We start from the raw sequence: 13519 nt of genomic DNA on the forward strand, positions 1-13519 counted from the left end.
CCTGGAAAGCCCTTGACATTGAGCTAAACTCTTGTCATTAGCCAGAATGATTTTTGAACACTCAAAAAAAAAAAAAAAAAAAAAAAAAGGTGAACTTTTGGATTCTTGCTCTTGTAGCCTGTAGGTTGTTTCTGTAAGTCTACTTGGAAGAGTTTATCATGGCCCAGAAAAAGGATTATTTGTGGTTATAATACAGAAAATGTAATACTGGAGGTTTTAATTGAGAATCATTATACCATTGGACTTGTGCCAATAAAAGTTTTAGAAAGCCCACGCTTTACAAAAAAGCAGCTCCTTCTCAATAACTGAAGGAAGGAAGAATTTCCCACAAAGACACTGAAACCCAAGCAAATATTTTGAGTTTTCCACCCTTCCTTTTAAAAACTTTTCTGTAACAATGACCTAGAAAGTAATACAATAAAACTAAAAATCTGTCTGTTTGTGTTTTGTTTTGTTGTAATGAAGCCTTAACTTCATAGGCCTCTGACCTGAAGAATTCTCACAGTACTATAGCAGAAGCCCAAGGGAAATGCAACATATCCTGGTTTGCTTCCTGGCCTCCTCCTGATGGCATTTCCAGGCACACAGGTAGCTACACTGAGAAATTAACATTTCCTGTAGACATCAACTGTTCTCTGAACCAGCAGGGTGAAACACAGCTAAGAGGTGTAGAATTGCTAGTATATTGGTCAAAGAGCAAAGAGAAGCTAAAAGGTCTAGAGAAACATCTGTTCAAAGGCAACATTAAAAAGCTCTTATTGTACTTAGAGATACAAACTTGCCCCAAAGCAAATTAATTTCTAATTTCTTCCCCCTGCCCCTTTGGCTTTTTGAGACAAGGTCTCTCTGTGTATCCCTGGCTGCTCTGGAACTCCCTCTGTAGACCAGGGTGGCCTGGAACTCACAGAGATCCCACTGCCTCTGCCACCCAAGTTCTAGGTTTAAAGGCATGCACCACCAGCACTTGGTGAACTTCTAATTTCTAATAACTGTTATTTACACATTATTAAGAGAGTTAGAGAGTTTAGACCATGAACCAACAAATGTGGCCAGGTTGACTCATGGCATTTGTTGACTGTGGTTAATGTTGATTTTGTGTGTTGCTGTTTTTGATTTTAAATATGATGATCAGTTAATATATTTGCCAGTTAGCTATAAGACCATTAATGTGTAAATGATTGTATTTCTATGTTTATTTTTCTAATTACTTGGCTAGCAATTTTAAAGGAAGCTTGCTTTGGTTTGAGTGAGAATGATCCCCAGAGATTCATATATTTGAACGCTTGGTCTCAAGTTAGTGGAATTTGTCTGGGAAGGATTAGATGATGCAACCTTGTTGGAGGAGGAGGTATATCATTGGGCATAGGCTTGAGTTTTTAATGCCCACATTAGGTCAAGGAGTCTCTCTCTCTCTCTCTCTTTCTCTCTGTTTTCTACCTGTTTGGCTGTTGTTATGTTCCCTGCCAACACAGTCATGGGCTCACCCTCTAAAAATATAACCAAGTCCCCAGTTGAATGCTTTGCTTTTATAAATTTCCTCGGTCATTGTGTTTCTTCACAACAATAGAAAAGTGACTATGACACTGATACTTTTCAGATAATAATAAAAAAATTATATCAAGTGCTTATAGTGTGTCATTCAATTTGTAACATGAGTTTTACAAAAATCTCATGGTAGATACCATTATTCCACCTTATGAGATAATATGTTAGCCCAAAGAGTGTATCTCAGTGCTAAAATATCTATACAAGGTCCTGATTTCAAAATCTCTAACACTCAGTTAAAAAGAAAGATGGAAGGAAGGAAAGAATGAAGGAAGAAATAAACAAAGGAAGAATGAAAGAAAGAATAAACAAAAGAAAGGAAGGAATGAAGGGAGGGAGGGAGGAAGAAGAAAGGAAGGAAGGAAGGAAAAAAGGAAGGACAAAAACCCAAACCCAATCAGAACTGATTTTGAATTGGAATTTGAATTCAGTCATTAGACTTTAACACCTTGTTTCTGTTAAAGCTCTGTAATCACAGCACTCTAGAAACTAGGACAAAAGAATTGCTTCAGGGAGTTTGAAATCACCCTGGGCTACATAGAGAGTTCAGGCCAATCTAAACTACACAGAGCAGTTCTGAAAGAAAAAAGATTATTCTGTGCACCAGCTTTGGAATATATTCTTCTTTAAGAACTATGCAGGACAAATGACATCGATACTCTCTTAACTTCCAATATAGACGAATTCAAGAACTAAGATTCATCACCAGATAAGGCAACTGTCTGCATAACATCAGCAACTTAAACTCCAAATATTTTTCTTTTTCTTCCTGGTTATACTGCCCAAGGGCCTAAAGCATTCAATTTTTTGTCATAATTCATTTGGCAGGTCTGACAAAGATAGTTTGTTCATCTGGTCTACCAAAGTATTTTTTTAGCATCAGGGTGCACACTTGATTGGGATCCAGGAACAAATGGCTCTCCAATGGCATCCTGGCAGGTTGATGATGTGATTCATCAATGGAAGGTATCAGTGCTTAATACTGAACCAGGAGCACATTGAAAATGCTCATAAGTCTTTAAATGTCATAGTGCATAACAAATTTCATTGCCTTTAATTCAATATTTAGAATATGTTTGACATCAGTCTTTTAGCTACAGGATTTAGTGATGGCTCAAGATTATTGTCTTCTTTTCCAAAGTAAATAACCTAACTTGGAAAAAAAAGTCTCATTTATCTTGGGCTTAGTTTGAAATGGCATATATTCAATCACTTTGGAATAGTAATAGCTTATAATTTAGTCATGCAGTTATAACCACACCTTGTTTTTACAGAATCATTGAGAAATATTCCATTTAAAAAGTAAATATTTGTTTCATTTTTATTTTTGCATTTGTTTAATTGTGTGAGGGTAAGGTGGGGTGTTGTGTGTAGGAGTGGGTGCATGCATGTCACAGTGTGTATAAAGGTCAGAGAACAACTTTTGGAGCTGACTTCCTTCTTCAATCATGTGATTTCTGGAAGCCTCCATGCTGCTCCTCCATCTCACTTCCTAGTGCTTATAGACAGGCCCTGCCCACCTACCCCATTCACTGCCCAGATCCTCCACTTCGAGTGGTTTTTAGGGACTGAATTCAATTGGTCAGGCTTGATGATAAAAACCTTTCCCATTGAGCCATCCTGATGGCCCAAGATGTTTCATTTAGTTTCATTTTCTAGAGTGACTTAAAAAGGTCTCAAAAATTACTATTTTTTAAAAAGTGCATTCATTTCTACCCATTCCAAATTGATGTAATTGGGATCAGTGTCACTAATAAATTTCTCCTTATTCACTTCTATAAAAAAATTACCAAATAATAAATACATAATAATGAATACCAAGTAATAAATACAAGTACCAAATAAGAAATTAATGAACCACTCGAGAAAGTCTCACCTTCATCCTTAGCATTGCAGAGACAAAAGAGGCTATCTTTGTTCTGCCTTCTGGGTTTAAAAACAGGGTCTGCTCTGTCCCAAGTTGACTTCAAGCTCTCTAGGGTCCTGAACACCTGATCCTCCTCCTTCTTCTTCCTGTATGCTGGGATTACAAGCATGTACCCTTTTGCCCTTGTGACGTAATGCTGGCAGGTAAGAAGTCTACCAATTCAGCCATATCCCCAACCCTGCTGTATGTTTTTGGCAGTGTTTAAGCTTTCTTCTCATTTGTTTGTTGTGATTTTGTATTAGAAACATATATTTAGTTTTTATTCATCTAGAAGCTCTTCTGTGCTGCCCTGATGAGGGGTGGGGCCAGCTCTTCAGCACTCAAGTCATCAATGACATCGCCACATGATGGCCTGTTAGGGGTGGACCCAGATCAGCATGGCCCTCAAACATCAACTTGGCCCCAGGCTGCAGTACAGATCACAGATATCTGCATAGCCTTCCACAGTAACAGACTTTGGACATTAACACAGACCTCAGCTGCAGACCATAGATCCAGACATGGCCCTTGGAGGCAATACTGGCCTAGACATCACCATGGCCTCGGGAGGAGTGCAGGCCTCTCACATCAGGCTGTTCCTCACTTCTGTCATGTCTCCAGTTCCTCTTCTCTTCATAGTGCACAAACAACTCTGTTTCTTTCTCTCCCATCTCTCCACCATATAATTCCATGCTTCCAGCCACTCCTGACATCTTGGTACTTCTGGCTGTGTTCAAGTTCTGCATCTTGATTCGCAGGCAAAAGAAGGAGACTCAAAGCCCACCCCACAGTGACAAACTTTCTCCATTATAATAGTGTCACTCCCTATGGGCCAAGCATTCAAACACTTGAGTCTATGGGGGCCATACCTTTTCAAACCACCACAGGAACTTAAAGTGGTTACTTGTCTCACTAGTGCGACAGAAGCAACTTACAGAAAGCAGGGTTTAATTTGACTGACGTTTCAGGCTGCAGTCCTTCATGGCAGGAAATCCTATTGCCAGTAGCTTGAGGCAACTGATCATACTATGTTCACTATCAGGAAACTGAGAGCAACACATATTTTATGGTGTGTTGGGGCTCTCTGACGACCACCTCATAAGGAAGTAGTCCACTGGTGGCTTAGGGGGTTTCATTCAACAGTCACATAGCTTTGGGGATTTCCTCTTGTAATTGATGAAAAGTACCCTTTCATCAAAACCTTTAAACTGCTAGTTTTCCTATTCTTCCACATGCTTTTACACATCTGTAAGAGTATAGCTTTAATGAGTCAACATTAATGAGAACTTTTAATAGGGGCATGATCTTTGATGAATCATTGTAAGGACCACTGAAGGATCAAGTCAGTTGGTCTTGGGTGTTTAAGGCAATAGTTAAGAAATGTCAGCAAGGCTCAATATAGCATGAAAAAAATTATCATCACTTCTATCAATTATTTTGTCAAAAGAGCAATATTTGACACAGTTTCATCTAACACTCAATAATCCACAGACATTTTCCATGTCCAGTTTCCTTATCTGGGATGGCAGCTGCTATAAGGCTATTGTACATCTCCACAACCTGATGATATCTGTGATGTCCAGTCTGGCTCAGGTCTGAGAAGGACCTTTGCTGTGGTCTGCTGTGCTTGCCAATGGAGCTATCTCCTTGGTTCAACATTGTGGCCTTTGCCTTCTTCTTGATACCATTGGCTTCTGAATGGACCAAGCTTGGACTGACTTGGTCACACATCTTACCACCTCTTATATAGATCATGCCAATGCCACCTAAGCAGGAAGGCAGGTAGTCCCATAGTAGATGGGCAAAGGTGGCTATACTAAGTTCAGCTGATGTCTCAGCCCTCATTGTAAACCCAACCCTTCTGTGTTTCATCACACCTTGTTTTGGGGGAAATAATTGTGTTATGGAACTCATCCTGCAGAGATAGGAACAAAAATCTGTTTACTCCGGATAAGGCACCAAGAATGGAACAAAGAAATCATTGTATGCAAGTCAATCTTGGTGAACTAATACATGTATTGTGTTATTTAGAGGGGCCCAGGTGAAGTCAAGCTAACTTTTCCCTCAAGACCTTACTCTAGCCTGAGTGAGAGAACTCATGTAAGTTTCATCTGTTTTGGGGGGCCCCAAGAGATCAAGCCACCTTTTTTCTTCCATTTCAATTTGGAGGAAAACAAACCTAGAAGGCAAACGTGAGGTATAATGAAGGAAAATGCATTTTAATTTGATCCTTGTTAAAACTAAAAGGGAATAGGAAAGTGATATAATTAGACCCTAGCTAAAAATGTTTGTACACGGGGCTATGATTTTAATTTTTTTCCTTTTTACTCATTTTGTATATGTTTAAAACTCACACAATGAAGTGTTGCCAACAACAAATCACAAAACTCCAAGGCCAAGAAACATAAGTGACTTTTTTTCTATATGATATCTATAATTAGGGACAGTTCTGACCTGATACTGGACTCTGGACTTCCAGTCCAATATACATTTTTTTTTATAGCAAGCATTTTTGTAGGCATGCCAACCTTCAGGGGCATACACTGTCTGCCCAGAGCTTGACAAGCCAAGGGGTGAATTAGGGAATACACTGTGGTGCTATCAAAGACTCAGGCAAGCAGTTCATCAGCAAGCAGCCAAGTGGCAAATTGGGACTGACTGGGAGTGCAGAGCAGCTGCTGACTTGTGAAGTTGTGCCCAAAATCTCTTGGCTCTCCCCCATATAGTCTTTAAAGGAGCCATCTCAGAAGCAGACTAGCCTTCAGTGCCCAAACAAACAAAGCTGAAAGTGGGTTCTGTCCTACTTGGGCTTCTCTTGATTGCATCAGGGTCTCTAGTCATCCATCCCCAAGATGATTAGCATGAGTTTTGCATGAGGTCTTATGGCTATTGCTGAGGTCATATGCCTGGACACCAGGGATTAGAGAACAGTTAGAGTGGAGTGGCATGTTCACATCACTAAAGACAGCTGCTTCTGTAGAAAGAAAACAAAGACCCTGTTTCTCTAGGATCTTGAGAAATCACTGGGGTTTGTGAGGAGGAGGTCTGCAGGGAGACAAAGAGCAAAGGTAAGTTATACTCAAAATCAGAACTCCACGCTCTTTTCCGGGTTTTGGAAACCCTCATTCTCTGAGCTTGCCCAAGGTCAGGACTTGAAATCCCACCGATCCCTACCTTGGAAATCCCCACTCTGGAAAGCTATGACAAAGAGAAACCCTATATAAAGCCTGTCTCCAACTCAGTTTCTTTGGTGCTTCTCGCCCAAGCAGAGGCAGCTACCCTCTTGTATCTTTCCCAATAAATCTCTTGTGTGAGGATTGTTGTACAGTGTGAATGTGATGTTCCTTGGCCGCCAACTACCAGGATACCTTTCCCTTCAAAGCTGCAACACTTACACTGGGGATGCGTTTCCCCTCATAGCTGTGATAGTTTCATTAGGAATACCTTTCCCCTCAGATATGTAATACTTATATTAACAGGGCAGACCAAGCAGCATAGACCCAGGCAGAGAACCCAGGTCTTTAAAGTGAACAAATACTGGAGTAGTACTGGCCTGTAATTAGGTGATGCTCCTGCTCCTCTGTAGGATCTTGATTTGTCCGTTTGGTTCTCACATTGGGGTTGAGGAATTCCTTAGTGGTCATTCATGGCACAGAAAGGCAAGGTCAGATTCTGCCCCTGTCAATGACAATACTCTTGCTTTTCCCTTGTCAACTTTAAAGAACACTTCAGGCAAATACTTCTGTAGAGACATAGAGATTTTCCCTGACCAATTGGATCACCATCAGTTTTGATAGAGCACCCCATACATCCTTAAAAGTGATTATTACCCTTTCATGTGCAATGATGGTAGGAGTTTTCATCAAGTGGGCATTTTGCTTGTTTTGCAAGTATGGCTCTTTCTAGTGGGATAGTACCATTTTTGGCTATGATGTATAACAAAAGTGACATCCAAAAGACAGTGACTGTTGAATCACAGTCTTTGGAGTTTTCTACTCAGTGTTCTATCCTCTCAAAGCAAGGAAGCCTAACTTCACTGCCATGATATGTGTTCTATATGTGAGATTCTCTATTTGTTTACCTTGGAATTAGTTTATGTACCTATAGCCCAACTAGAGAACAGTTTGTCTACAAATGATAACCCAGTGTTAAAAGAGGAAAACGCAGGATAGTAAATAAATATGCATTTATTATAGGGCTAAACAGAATTTTGAGCCCCACATAATTCAAGCTATTGGCATACATTAAAACTAATTCATCAGCCATCTGTGACTTATTCTTAGAGAAAAATTCAGCAAGCATGGGATTCTGATGAGTTTTATTTGGGTGAGGGCTGTTTTGTTTTGTTTTTGTTTCCCTTTTTCTTCAGCATTATGTGATCCTCCTAGAATAAAGTACACCATTCATATTCTGTCCCAATATCTTCTGAAGAATTAGCCTATGCACCAGTAATATCCCAAGTCTAAAGCAATTAAATTCTCTTAAAGTCAACTAGATTATGATGGTCAGACATCATACACTGCCTCAGTCGATAAGACCACTTGATGCACAAGCATAGGTGCTTAGGTTCAAATCCCCAGAACCTATGTGATGAACATGGGCATGGCTACATGTCCTGGTAGCCTCAGTGCTGTGGAGGGCAGAGACAGGAGGAGGGCTGAGACTTCCTGTTTGTCAGACTAACTCCAGGTTCAGGGAGAAAACCTATCTCAACAGAATGACAGAGTAGAACACCCAATGAGGGTGTACAATGCCCAATGGACACCCTCAGGCCTCCTCAGCATCCCTGGTGTCCCTCTCCACCTTCAGAGACAGGGTGCAACAATTCTTCCAGTCTCCTGTCTCTACAGAGGACATCTCTCAAATGAGATGGCTTGTTTCAGGGGAAGAGACAGAGATCAGAGAGACTCTGAACTGCATCCTGTTTTCCAAATCCCTTTAGCTTTGAACATCAGACATGGTGAGTTTCTACATTCTAGGCTCTCATGTTTTGAACACTGCCAACAGATAAAAGAGAGATTACCTCCTCCTTGATTCTGGCTACAGCTTTAGAATTGGATACAGAGATTTTATCAACCAAGCAAGAAAATATATGCCAAGGCCTCTCAAAGAAGACAAAGCCAGGCAAAACAGTAACCAATACTTGGTTACAAGTTCCAGGTGAGAAGTTTCAGGGCACAAAGCAAATGGCTTTTTCCTTATCACTATGGAACCCACAGTCTATCTGTTAAGTTGTTGCTCTTAAGTTAGTGCTTATATGACCCTTTCACTTTGTGAAGCTAGCAGGAATAGTTGCCATATGTGATTTTGGGGCCTTATTATTTGAACTATTAAGACTTGGACTATTCTACCTTCAATGCAATCTCATTTTAAGTAACTTTCCTTGGTACCATCTTTCTTATTGTGACTCTGAAAATCATTTTAAAAGAATAACATAAAGTTGTGTAGTTGAGAGAATGCCTTCCAAAGCCAATTATTCTGTACTTTTCTATTTTGATAGTTACATCACTTAGCAAATTTCATTCTTCTGGAGAAAAGATTTATTAAATAATCTCAAGGGTTTGTTTTGGGGGAAAATGTTGTCAAGACTTGTCTCCTTACATTACCCACTTAATTATTACTTCACACGAGGCCGGAAATCACATGCTTTGGAAAACCAGCAGGGCTATTTTTGCATTCGGTTTCAGGACAAATTTCCATTCTGCGGCTATGAGGAGAATTAACTTCTGTGATTACTAACCTTGATTGTCAACTTGAATGGAGTGAGAAATGCCTAAACTCATAGCTCAAAGAATTGTCTAGAAAGTTTCCACCAGATCATAAGATCATAACCACACATGGCCAGTGCTTAGCTACCACCATTAAACAGTCTACTTTCCTTCCTTGGTCAGGCTGTAAAAGTCCCATGCTAAGGTGGAGATTTTTTAATCTGCTCTAGTTCTGAGGGCTGTATAGTTTCATGAATCCCCATGAACACTCAAGTAGGCTCTTGCATTAATTTTGTCTAAAGTTTTTGTTCAATGGTCTTAAAGGAAGAAAAACTAGTATCCTGGTGCTCATTAAAACATGAAGCAGAAATAGGTCTTAGCTCTCAGTGACTCTGGATGAGAGGCTGGAGTTGCTGGTGGTAGTGGGAACAGAAGATGGAATGGTCAGGCAGTTAGCTATAGGACATGGAGTTCCCAATAAAAGAAGATGTTCTGAAGATGTCCTTGGTACTGTCAGCAGGTTTTTTCTCGCTGAAGGTCAGGAATGCTAAACAAAAGTTCGGCTTTCAAGCTTTCTTGTCTCTTCCCCTAAATGAGCACCTGTTCCTGGAAAGTAGGGGACCAATAGTGAGAGGCACCTGGATGCCCCTTTGATGCACCAACTTGACTGACCACCTTCCCAGGCCTCGTGGCAGTCTCTGCTACCACTCCTAGGACTACCATCTCATTGGTACCTCCTTTTCTGGGATCCCTCTTCCTTTATGCAGGAGCTCTGCCTTCCCTTTCTTAAACTCCCACCTTTGAATCCATACCAAACTGTTCTCTGGAACTCAACCTCTGTGTTCCATGAATTCTCAAGATACAATCCAGGAGCCATCGACTCAGTAGCAGGCTTGTGTGACCATACTTACAGTACCCTAACTCCTGAGTGAAAGCCCACCAAGGTAAGAGAGGTAAGAGAAAAGGTCTGTACCATGCCCAAGGGTCTCTTTTGTCTCCTTTTTTCAGGGAATACAGCTCGGAGAAACAGAGACAGACAGACAGACAGACAGACAGACACACACACACACACACACACACACACACACACACAGAGAGAGAGAGAGAGAGAGAGAGAGAGAGAGAGAGAGAGAGAGAGAGAGAGAGAGAGCTATGATTACGAGGTAAATCTTGCAAAACCAATCTAACCAGAATCTTGCTGAAATTCAGCCAAGGAGTTAGAACTCATCTGAGAGATGGTTAGGGTGAGTGAAAAATTCAGGGTAATTACTGCTATAGTAGCAATAAAGGCTTATTAAGGGGAAATGGGTTCCTTCTGGTCAAGAGAATGTAATCTTCTGGCTTGGGTAGAGTACATTCCAGTTGGGTAGGTCAGTCACTCTCCAGGAAGGCAGATTCACCCTAAGCCATCCTAAAGAGATGGGAGGAATAATTATTCCCCTAATGAGATAATGTAGTTCTCCTTCACAGTCTCAGCTCTCTATGTAGCTTTTTCCAGGGCCTCAGCCATGAGCTTTGTAAGCCCACATACTTTTCTCAGCCTCCCGGAGAACTAGCTTTTCCTTTTCTCCTGTTTCCCAAGCATGCTCTCCCTAATACTTTGGACTTCACTATTTCTCTGACCCTGCCCCCCCCCTCAAGGCTCCTGGGGTCCTCTGCAACTGATCCCCATGCCAGCTTAACTAAGACATGATTTCTCTTCTCATTTCCTTCTTTTCAGCTAATGCTGAGATTTACAGCTTGCCTGCTCTGGGATTTTCTCTTTAAATTTGAAATAAAAATTGTCTTCATGCTTCCTTTTGAGTCTGTTCATAAATTCTGTTTTTTGTTTCCTTGTTTGTTTTAAACCAGACTCAAACCCTGAAGAGGGGATCTTGATTTCCCCAGTATCAACTAGCTATTGAAGGTTAGAGATGCTGCCTGAATGGATCTGAGTGGATTCTTGGGAAAGCCAGGCTGTTGAGGAAGACATGCACAAGGACAGGATTTAATTAAACAAGGAAGTACACAGAAGCCAGACATGGCCAAGGCAAGAGTGCTTGCAATATTACATGATTCATGCATTTATTTTTGCAGTGCTAGGGATGTAACCCAGAGCCTGGCATATGCCAGGCAAGTGAGCCTGAGCCACACACCATGTCCATTAGTGTGTTTTAAATTATAAATTTGTTTATGTCTGTGAAGAATTCTGGATATTTCTCAGACACCAGAGCAATATAAAGAAATGAGTGGTTATTGAGATCAATTTATGCCATATTCTCAGTTACTACATATTGTAGGAAACTGTTTTTTAGACTGTGTGCTGCCCTAGGAAACCCCACTTTACAGGAAACTTTTAATTCAATTTTAAGGGAAGGAACCGGGATGACTATAGCCCCTGGTTGAAGCCAGAAACTGTATCATTCTCCAGCACAGAAACATGACTTACTTCTGGGGGATACAAAAGGAGCCGCCCCATAAACTTATTGAAGAGAATTGAAACTATTGGCAATACACTGCCCACCTGCCATCTCTTCACCCTTGTGGACCTGGAACAGATCTACTGTTTCATACTCCTGGCTGATCGACGATCTGGATTCGGTCTCTCACCTCCCTGCTAAATCCTGTAGCTCCCCTCACAGAACTGATCCCACAGTTCCAGCCACAGTCCCCACAGCAGACTGGTCCAGTTTGTCATCCTATCAATACAGACTTTCTCAGCTCACTTCTGAAAGCTTGAACTCTGCTATGGCTCTTTAACTTGCTTCCATCCTGGAACCCTTGCACCCACAGATAACATGTATAGATATATTTGCTATGTAGTGCATGATGTAAGAGACATTAGTAATTAAGATTGTAATAAAGAGCCTCTTCTGTTCACCTCTGCCAGGGTACCAAGGTGGTGAATTTTTATGGCATTGAAACTGCTCAACCTTGTGAATTTATTGCTCAACGAGTTCTGACGTTGTGTAAAGACACAAACATGTTTGTCTGTTTCTGGCATAGAACTCTCATGACAATGACTTTTCCTTGCTTATTTTTCTTAGTATTATGACATCCTCATCTATATAACTACTCACAATATGAAACTCTTCAATTGTAAAACATTGTAATAACCCCTGTAAGACCCTCAGAATGAGGAGTCTTCCAGTTTCGGTCTATACCCCAAGAACTCAATGTCCAGTCCAGTTGCTGCAAAACGCAAGAGGCTTTAATGAACAGGAAACGTTAGCGCAAACGGGCTTCTCCAGCACGCAGGCTAGAGAGAAGCCCCCTCCCCTGGGCCCAAGTGTTTCTAAAGGCAAACTCACAAGCACCTTAAGCCTAGCAAACAGAGGCTTAAGACCCCAACAATCACCACCCCCCCCCCCCAAAAAAAACACCTTTCACTCAGTCCTCAATTCGTCTCTTGCATAGTTTCTCTTTCCTTATTAATATTTGGACACTGCTATAAATAAGGCCCTGAGTTTGATGACCAATAACAAAATCATATAAAGGTTTGGGAAGGAGGGGGCCTGCAAGGGTTCACAGAGAATGGTTCTCCCAACCCAGACAGGACAGGGTAGTGACTTACTGGGGGAGGAGCAGAGTGATTAAAGAACTTTCCTGTGGCTAGAATGTTTGTTTGGAAAGTGAGAAGAATTATCTGATAAACCGGGTAACCTTCTTGTGACTCTTGTAATGTAAATGATACAAGCAATAAAGTGGGAAGCTGACAGCCTCTACAGGACAGACCAAGCCAAAGGATTCCTTTTGTATTCATTTACACAAGAAAGCAAACCTTTCATTCCTAGTTCCTGACACACACAGCCCCAGCACAGCCTCTCAATTGTTTACTGGGTTGAGAAGAATGCCAGGGGTGGGAGACGCCAGCTCCAGTCTCCGCTCCTCCTGGAGGCTTCTAAGGAAGCTTCCCGGCTTTTCAAAGTGTCAAAAAGGGGGAGGGTTTTCATAGAAGGGAGACGAGGTTTTCTCTGGGCCATAAGAATTTCTGCATCTCCTCATTATTATTCCAAAAATGGTTTTGCCTCCTATTTACCCGGGAGGACTTGACTGAAAATGTATTTAATTTTTAAGTGGGCATACAGAATAGTACAAAACAAAACAAGCACATTACAGCAAGAACAAAAGCACACAGACACACAGACCCAAAACCCTACCTTATTTGAAATTCCTGGACGCATTCTAGGAAATGAGGTGATGAATAACAGTTGTGGGAGGAGGAAAAGAGAAGGGCAGGAAGGGAGGGAAACAGAGAGACGCACAGAGAGGCAGACACAGAAAGAGAGGCTTGGTAGGCAAGTTTTGAGAGGCAGACACCTTTCTGGCACATGTGTTGTGTTTTACTGGGAAATACATCTTTTCCTTGCTTTTCATCTCC

The sequence above is a fragment of the Phodopus roborovskii genome, unplaced genomic scaffold (assembly GCF_943737965.1).
Source record: "Phodopus roborovskii unplaced genomic scaffold, PHOROB, whole genome shotgun sequence".
Classification (NCBI taxonomy): Eukaryota; Metazoa; Chordata; class Mammalia; order Rodentia; family Cricetidae; genus Phodopus; species Phodopus roborovskii.